A 10,155-nucleotide genomic window follows, 5' to 3' on the forward strand; every position below is an offset into this window, starting at 1 on the left:
TATAAACTTAATCGCTTTCAAAGAATCTTACGAATCAAGATGTCAGACAAGCTGTGGTCCGCTGATTTCTCATTTATATTTTCAATACCCTTTTCACTTGTCTGGTAGTATTTTTTCACATATTTTATATATAAGTATTTTATCCCTTAGGTGAATTAGGTACATATCTGTTTATTAATTAAAGATACATATATAAATCTATGTTCCCCATGGGTGTAATATCATATACATGCAAAATGTGTATTGAATTACGTAACATGAAAAGTATTCTTTCATTATATGAAAATTAAAAATTAATTGGTTTTCGTATATTTCAAAAATAATGAGAGAAAAAAAAAAATATGGAGCCAATAAAACTTATTATTATTTTTTTAATTACCTACTTAACTACATGTAATAACTAGAAATATTCTTTAGTGCTAGTGTTGAAACATCAGTAAAAATTTAGTTTATATTCCCCAATAATATATCAAAGTTTTCAGCATGATTTACCTTTAAGTTAACAGCTCTGGGGTTCGTATTGTTTATTCTTTGGTTTTCTATGTTGTGTCATGTGTACTATTGTTTGTCTGTTTGTCTTTTTCATTTTTAGCCATGGCGTTGTCAGTTTGTTTTAGATTTATGAGTTTGACTGTCCCTTTGGTATCTTTCGTCCCTCTTTTAAAAAAACCTGATGTGGGCCAAGACTTTCCTTCAGCTAATAGGGTAAAAAAAATACACAAACTCAGTGTATTTTTACAATACAACCAAATGTGCGGACTTTCATTATGAAGAAATTATACTACTTTTTGTGTTTCTGTAGTTGTTATAATGTGACTCTGTACTTTAAAAGATCCCGTAAATATAATGTTGTTCTATTATATGACATTATGATATATTTCTATTATAAATAACAAAATACGTTGAACCAAAAACGTCAAATAATTCAATCGCGTAGTGGAATGAACTATTTGTGGATTCTTATAAATTCTATATAACTTTTGGACTTTTTAAAATCTCGGTCTATTTCTGAAATTAATTCTTGCATAATTTTTGAATTGCTTGCATATACATTAAACGACAAATGTATGTGACGTAAACAATTTTCTGACGTCAGACACGCGAATCAATGAATGGGTTTGTAAATAGATGTTCAAAAAATATTCCTTTTAAAATTGTTACACGATGATGACTGTTTTGGTCAGCACTTCGGATTTTCTTATCCCAGGCATAGATTACCTTAGCCGTATTTGGAACAACTTTTTGGAATTTTGGATCCTCAATGCTCTTCAACTTCGTATTTGTTTGGTTTATAACTATTTTGATATGAGCGTCACTGATGAGTCTTATGAAGACGAGAAGCGCGTCTTTGTACTAAATTATAATCCTTTGATAACTGGTTGTACCCATATTCTGACTATTTCATTTGTTATGTACTGTTTAGTCCACGCGTCATTGTAAATATAACGGAATTTGATGAGACTGTTATCAAAGTGAGAGGTTTAGCGCTTTAAACCAGGTTTAATCCACCATTTGCTACATTTAAAAATGCCTGTACCAAGTCAGGAGTATGACAGTTCTTGCCCATTCGTTTTTTATGTGTTTTGTCATTTTATGTTGCCATGCGATTATGAACTTTCCGATTGGATTGTCCTCTGAGTTCAGTATTTTTGTGAATTTACTTTTAAAAAAAAAGGTTAAATTTTGATGAAATTCGAGGCAGGTTATCTGTTTGATAACGTCTGTCGTAAATTTTTCCCGATTTAGACGTTTATGTTATGACTGCATGATGAGTATAATTGTAATCATTTACGCAGAAAAGAAAACCCAGCTGATCTGCAAGTTATACCTACTTCTTGCTTATTCGTGATATATAAGCTGCTTCGGATAGAAATCGACTTTATGCAAGTGCATGTATACATGTACATGTATTAAGACTTTGATCGAATTAAGAAAAAAAAGTTTTGTGCCTGTCCCAAATCAGGAGCCTGTAATTCAGTGGTTGTCGTTTGTTTATGTGTTACATATTTGTTTTTCGTTCATTTTTTTCTTTCTTTTTTTACATAAATAAGGCCGTTAGTTTTCTAGCTTGAATTGTTTAACATTGTCTTATCGGGGCCTTTTATAGCTGACTATATGCGGTATGGGCTTTGCTCATTGTTGAAGGCCGTACGGTGACCTATATTGTTAATGTTTGTGTCATTTTGGTCTTTTGTAAATAGTTGTCTCATTGGCAATCATACCATATCTTCTTTTTTAAATTTGTTCTGTTTGTATTAAAGAAAATACAATTCAATTTTAGACTGTTACAGACTTTTTAGAGAGATGTTTTCAACCCAAAATAGGTTAACAAAAATAATATTATTCGTTTGCATAAGGTCGATTTATATTCGATGCAGCTCAATTATAAAACAAGGACACGTGGTATGATTGCCAATGAGACAACTGTCCACCAAAGTTTAAATAAAGTAGAAATAAGCAAGTATATGCAAATTAACTCATAGATACCATGATTATATTTTATATTTACGTCAGATGCGCGTTTTGTCTACAAAAGACTCACCAGTGACGCTCGAATCCAAAATATTTAAAAGACCAAATAAAATACGAAGTTGAAGAGCATTGATGACCAAAATTCCTAAAAGTTTTGCCAAATACAGCTAAGGTTATGTATTCCTGAGGTAGTAAGGCCTAAGTTTTTCAAAAATTCCAAAGTTTTGTAAACAGTTAATTCATAAATATGACCATAGCAATGATAATTCATGTCAGCACAGAAGTGCTGACTACTTGGCTGGTGATCTCCTCGGGGACTTAAAACTTCACCACCAGTGGCATCATTGACCCAGCGGTTGTGAATAAACTCATCATAGATACCAGGACTAAATTTAGTATAACACCTGACGCGCGTTTCGTCTACAAAAGACTCATCAGTGACGCTCAAATCCCAAAAAGTTAAAAAAAAAAAAAAAAAGCCAACTAAAGTACGGAAGTTGAAGAGCATTGTACGGTCTATAACAAAGAAGAAAATCCCTACCGTATTGTGAGGTATAAAAAGCCTAAACAAAAATAACATAAATATGACAGACATGAACTTACGACAACCGCGGAACTATATGCTACTGAATTGGGACCGGCACGGATGGAATGTGGCGGGGTTTAGTTTCTTGTTAATTATGGAGAGAGAAAAAAAAACAATTAATTCTTCAATTTAACTTAATGCAAAATATTTGAGTTGATTTTACCATGTTTACTGTTGTTGAGAAAAACCAAAATATCATTTAACATATAATAATACAGATAATTAGTAGTAGCTTCATCAGCAAATTTAAATAAATGATTAAAAACATATCTCCTATATAGTGAAATCTACGAATGTTCAGTGTATCTACATTGTCATAATATATAACATACCTTTCTTAATAGATTCTCTGCTGATGAATGAAATAATCAAAAACAAAATTGGTCCAGCTCCTTCAGGCAAAGTTGACCTTAGATGATCTTAGCTATTTTAGGTTGTCCATTTTGGTCAATTTGTCCGCACTATTCAAGTTCTTATACATCATTAGCTTTCGCTTATTTTGTTTGGTCATTCATAATTAACATAGGATAAAAATTGGCACGTGCTTCGGACATACAAAATTTATTTAGTGTTATATTTCTTTTTAGAAGAAAAAGTTTATTTAGTTTGTTACCTTGTGGATATTTCATCACGCCCTAGATATTAGCAGTTATAAAAAAAAAATGGAACGTGCTTTGGACATACAAAATTTATTTAGTGTTATATTTCTTTTTAGAAGAAAAAGTTCCGGGTGCGGGAATTTCTCGCTACATTGAAGACCTGTTGGTGACCTTCTGCTGTTGTTTTTTATTTGGTCGGGTTGTTGTCTCTTTGACACATTCCCCATTTCCATTCTCAATTTATTATTTAGTTTGTTACCTTGTGGATATTTCATCACGCCCCAGATAGTAGTAGTTATACAACGTGTGTACCGTCTTTGGTTATCTTTATCTGTTACGTTCTCCAGTGTTGTCTGTGGTTGCAAGAAATAATAATTTAAAAATATCCATAACATTAAGCAAACAATACATAACTTCTGATCGATAATCCCTCAGCTTAATTCAGGGTACAATTAGTAAAAATACCTCAACCATCGATTTTGAAAGATCACATCACTGAACTTATGTAAAATTTCAGACGGAAAATCCGCCCTTTCTTTGTATAGTTGTATAGTGAGTTTCAATATATCGTGGAAAATTAAATCTCCGTCTGTTTTTTTTTTAAACCATAGATATCTACAAGTTTATATAAATTAAGTCCATACTCCCCATCATCATTTATCAAAATCGCAGTATTTTTATTAGTTGTTGTGCTTATTATTTGAATTACTCTAGAAGTAGAATAAAAATGGGGGGGGGGGGGGGGGGGGCATACATAGTGTGCAAGCTTATGGCCACTATCATTATCTGGTTAACTGCACTCTGCTCAATTGTTTTAACCGAAGTAGAAGGATAACTGTGAACATTTGTAGTTAAGGCAACGGTAACATTAACGATGTTCAAAAGTTATAAATCGATTGAGAGAAAACAAACCCAGGTCACAAACCAAAACCGAGGGAAATACATCAACTGTAAAACAATGGAACAACAAAAAATTGAACTGCAACGAACGCCAACATACATAGAAACATACTATTTGATAACAACTGCCATATTCCTGACTTGGTACAGGACATTTTACCTGTTATAGTAAACGTTGACGGGTTGGAAATCGATAAGAACTGCCATATTCCTGACTTGGTACAGGACATTTTAACTGTTATAGTAAACGTTGACGTATATGACATGCGAATTGGAAGTCATTGTCAAAAACAAAAATCTAAGTTGATGGCCTTACGTCGTGGACGTTTAAACAACTAATCATTTGACTCTAGAACTTTGTTGGCACTGTGATCAATAAGTTAAGTTGTCAAAGGTACCAGGGTTATAATTTAGTACGCCAGACTCGCGTTTCGTCTTCACAAGACTCATCAGTGACGATCATATCAAAAAGTTGTTCTAAATACGGCTAAGTTAATCTATACCTGGGATAAGCATGATAAGAAAATACTTAGTTTTTCGAAAAATTTAAAGTTTCGTTAACAGGAAATTTATCAAAATTACCACATAATTGATTTTCATGTCGACACGGAAGTACAGTTTGCTATTGGACTGGTGATACCCTCGGTGACAAAACGTCCACCAGCAGTGGCATCGACCCAGTGGTGTAAATAGTTTATGGTCCTGGTGTTAACCCTTAAGGTAGACGCGGGTAAGACTACCAAGATGAGTCTAAAAAAAGTTGACAGTAAATTTAAACTCAGTGTAAAATAAAACTGATATTACGAAACAAACTTATTCAATCTCCAACACTAATCCTAATATTTACTGTGATACGCATGAAGAATCTATGGAAAACTATATTTATATGTAAAACTAGGTAATTTAACTTTATAAAAGTATCATTTTCTACTTCAGTAAGATTTAATGACAGAAAAGTCACCCTGTATTAGATGAACTGTTTGATGACGCAACTTGATCAGTTATACATTTTTAATCCTGAAATTTACATAAAATGTATTAACTACTACAAAATCTAGCCATTCATCAATTTACTATGCTATGTTGAAATTTGAAAGAATTTAAAACGGAACAAAACGACTCTCTTTAACGTCACCGGTATGTAAAAAAACCTGAATAAAGATATCAGGCTTAAAATTATGTCCTCCAGACGCCCGTACCACATGTAATTGTGTATCTCAAAACTTGAGTATTTATATTGCTAAGGTATTTGAAGAATCCATACAGTTCTAAATGATAGCACAAGCTTGTACACATGGTACATGTCGTGTGTTTTTAACAATTACAAACGTGGTGGACTACACACCTACTTTTGCATATTATCTGTTATAAAAAAAATGCAGTACTGGAACTTTACTTTTTATATTTAGTACTATTTCTTTACTTTAAAACTATTGTATTATTTAGGTACTTTTATTGTACATTACTTAATTTGTACTAAATATTTTGGTACTGAAATAATACAATATTCCATGTTTGAAAATCATAACTTTAAGAGATTTGAAGTAGAAAAACTTTTAAAATTGTGAAAATGTAACGATAAAGTAACCAAAAATCTGTAGAACCTAAATTTCAAGTACATTTAAAGTACTGAAAAATACAGATACCTAAATATTACAATAAATTTAGAGTAACAAAATAGTACTGAATATTAAAAGTCGATTTCCAGTATTTCAAAAGAATCAAATAAAATAGACAAGGTGATCGTTCGGCTTTAAAATGAGAATATAGTTGACCTATTGCTTATGGTACTTGAAAAACAGACCAATACACAATGTCAGATTGGAATGTATAACATGTTTCTAGCCCATCAAACAAGAGATAAAGGATACAATAGATACAGTTAAGTCGGCCTCATATATTGACTAACATCTAGAAATTAACAATAAGGGTCGGTTGAAAACAAAACTTTATGACAAAAGAGATGATTTAAGCTTTCCAATGGTGAACTTTCCATTTCTAAGTGGAAACATTCCACCAGCACCTCCATACAGGGTTTAAATCACCCAATTGATAGGAAATGCTTCAGGATTTTCTTGATAGAGGGTTGCTACTTACAAGGAAGCTATTAAACGGTGAAGTTAAAATCATCCCTTCGTAAATTTTACGGACACCATCACGAGTTGGTTGACCGTTATGGATAAACCATTTCACAAATCACAGTGTAGATACTATTCTGTACGCTATCCGGAAGTCGCGATTTTCCAAGCGAGAACTTTTAAATTCTACATTTTAAATTTGATGGATACACTAAATTAACGGTAAGTTGATCATCTGAACATTGCTTAATGACTAAATCAGCTGACATCAATATTCTCAAATGGTTTAGAAATAAATTCAGCACATTCATTATTCGTATCTTTGCCTTAATCAAGAGATTTTCAAGTGCATCACTATGGAAAATCAGTCGGTGAACATAAAAACAATATTTTTACCCTTTTAGTGTACAAATTAATGTATGAACCAGACTTAGTAAACTAAATGAAGTAGATTTCAAGTGGGGTTAAAAGTTTCAACCAGATCTTTGAAGCCAGAAATAAGAAATTTACACTTGTTTGAATTTCTCACTGTACGATCAGTCTCGCTTGTATATTTTTAAACTGTATGATCAGTCTTTATTTCACTGTATTCTAGTGGTGATTTCAAAAAGTATATACGACACATTAAAAGGTGGTATTTTTCTAAATAACACAAATATATTTCAATAAATTCACATCCTAAAAACTTATGAAACATGTTTTAGCTTGATAGGGTGAACTCGACTTACTACATTAAGTATACGGATGTTTTTATTAAATGTTGCTAAAATAAGAAGAAGGTTTGTTTATAGCTGACTATACGGTATGGGCTTTGCTCATTGTTGAAGGCCGTACGGTGACCTATAGTTGTTAATGTTTGTATCATTTCGGTCTTTTGTGTATAGTTGTCTCATTGGCAATCATACCACATCTTCTTTTTTATATTGTTGTATATATAAGTTTTAGAAATGTCCTCCGTTATACTTAAAATTGTACAAACACACAGATTTAATTGTTATATAAAAATGCATGTATTTACAAACATTCGAAGCCGTACTGATCCGTACAGTAGCCTACTGTTGATCACAGTTCCTTTACTTTGTTTTGGGTGTAGATCTGTCTCTTTCACACTCAATTGTACACCACTTTGTAAACCGGTGGTTTATAGTGATAATGAAGTCCGTCTTTCCGTTCGTCCGTTGGACCGGTACAACATGTTTCGCCGGTTTTGTAAGCGCATCTCCTCATAATACACTTAATATACATTGAGATTTCTAGACATTTTTAAATTGAGAGGGGGTCCAATCCAGGAGAAAAGAGGATTCCAAATATATGTTCCCATACAAATGCATTGAAAGTTAAAAAGAGTTTCAAACCGCCGGATCCCAATTTTCTTGAATCCGTCACTGGTATAACTATTAATTATTTTTTTGTCGGATTCCGTATCATAAATAATAATATAAAAAAGAAGTTGCGATATCATTGCCAATGAGACAACCGTCCACAAGACACCAACATGACACCGACATTAACAAATATAGGTCACCGTATGGCCTTCAACAATGAGCAAAGCCAATACCACAAAGTCAGCTATAATAGGCCAAAAATGACAATGTAAAACAACTCAAACGAGAAAATTAACGGCCTTATTTATATAAAAAAAAAAGGAATGTATTTCGAATTTTATTAAAAATCTCCAAAGCCAATTGTTAAACTTTTCTAAAATTGCTCCATTTTTAATCAATTAATTTATTATGGTCCTTCTATTTTGAATTTTTTGTAAACATAGTTTTGATGTTTCTATATCTAAAATACGGACTTTGTCATAACCTTATATTGGGCGTACCTATTTTATATCCACAACTTCCTTCAGACACTTGTCATAACTTAATGAATCTTTTTCAGATTCCTTATCATTTAATTCAATTGTGCACCTCTTATTTTGATTTTTTGAAAATTCAGCAGTTTTCTATTTCCATGATAAGGACTTTTCCACTACCTTATTGGGTGGTACCCATTTATTATACGCAACTTTCAAAAACATATATTGATAAAACTTCCTCATATTTGTTATTAAATGATGTCCTTGTGCACCTATAATTTAGTTTTTTGGTGGTTTATTTTTTGTGCAAAACATGGACTATAGAAGTGGCGGGGTATAATTTCGTTAATTCTTTCCTCTATTCCTAAAGTTTTTAAATAAAACTTTCTCTATTTTTTTTCCGTCATTTTGAAAGAGACAAGCTTGATGTATGTTATCACCAATTGGTCATTGGCAAACGGTGTAAATAGTCTTAAATGTAATAGTTAAACAGATAACTGCAACGACACACTAATACAACGTCCACAAGCGAATCATGTATTGCTTTTTAGGCATTCGATTTTAAATAAGACTGACGGAACAAAAATATAATTATTTTGCCGTCTACAAAAATCATCAAAATATATTTGTATTGTCTGATGAAAGAAATTACACGTTATAGTTCCATGGACACAATCATAATATCACATAGACACGTATATACCTTCAATTTGCCGGTTTTTTTCCCCTTCAAAATCACGACTGGTCATACAGACAAAAAATCTGAAATCGCTACTAGAATACAGTCAGTTTTAGACTGATCGTACAGTAATTGATTTTGGGATCCTCAAGGAAAGCATATTTTTTATTTGAAATACGAGCATTCTCCTTAAATACGGTAAGAATATTGAAACAGTATATATTTAACTGTAAACTGATGCAAATATTTGCAATAAAAGATTATTTGCTTTGTACTACGAGAGCAAAATTGTCCATCGATTTCACTTTTTTCTATGAAGTTGGCGTGATGCACACGTATATTTTATATTCTACTGCATGTTTTTGTTACAGTTACTCATATTTATGATGCTATACATACATTTAAGATGTGGAAAGCACTTTATAGATATAGGAGTAAACAATTGATGAGAAAAGGCACCAAAACAAAACCGTTCTGTTAGCCAGTTTGAAATCCTCGCTTCGAAAATCGCGACTTCCGGATAGCGTACAGAATAGTATCTACACTGTGAAATGGAATCGGATATGTTCCATATGTTGCAACTACAATCCCCTTCCCTTTCATGAATGTGACCTAACGAATTTGTCATTACCGGATTAGTTATTACATGAGCAACACGACGAGTGTCACATGTCGAGCAGGATCTACTTACCCTTCTGGAGCACCTACAATCACCCCTAGTTTTGGTGGGGTTCGTGTTGCTTATTCTTTATTTTTTTATGTTGTGGCATGTGTACTATTATTTGTTTGTCGTTTTAATTTTTAGCCATGGGATTGTTAGTTTATTTTCGATTTTTGAGTTTGACTGTCCCTTTGGTATCTTTTTCCCCTATTTCATAATCATTCCATACCTCACATAGAGTTGACATACTGCTTATAGTATTTGGGAAACAGACCTTATTGTGCAACTTTAACATTGATCACCGATCCAAGAAATGAGATAGAGATCAGGTGAAACATGTGTGACAGATATGTAGACCTTACAATGAACAAATATACCA

The sequence above is a fragment of the Mytilus trossulus genome, chromosome 12 (genome assembly GCF_036588685.1).
Source record: "Mytilus trossulus isolate FHL-02 chromosome 12, PNRI_Mtr1.1.1.hap1, whole genome shotgun sequence".
Classification (NCBI taxonomy): domain Eukaryota; kingdom Metazoa; phylum Mollusca; class Bivalvia; order Mytilida; family Mytilidae; genus Mytilus; species Mytilus trossulus.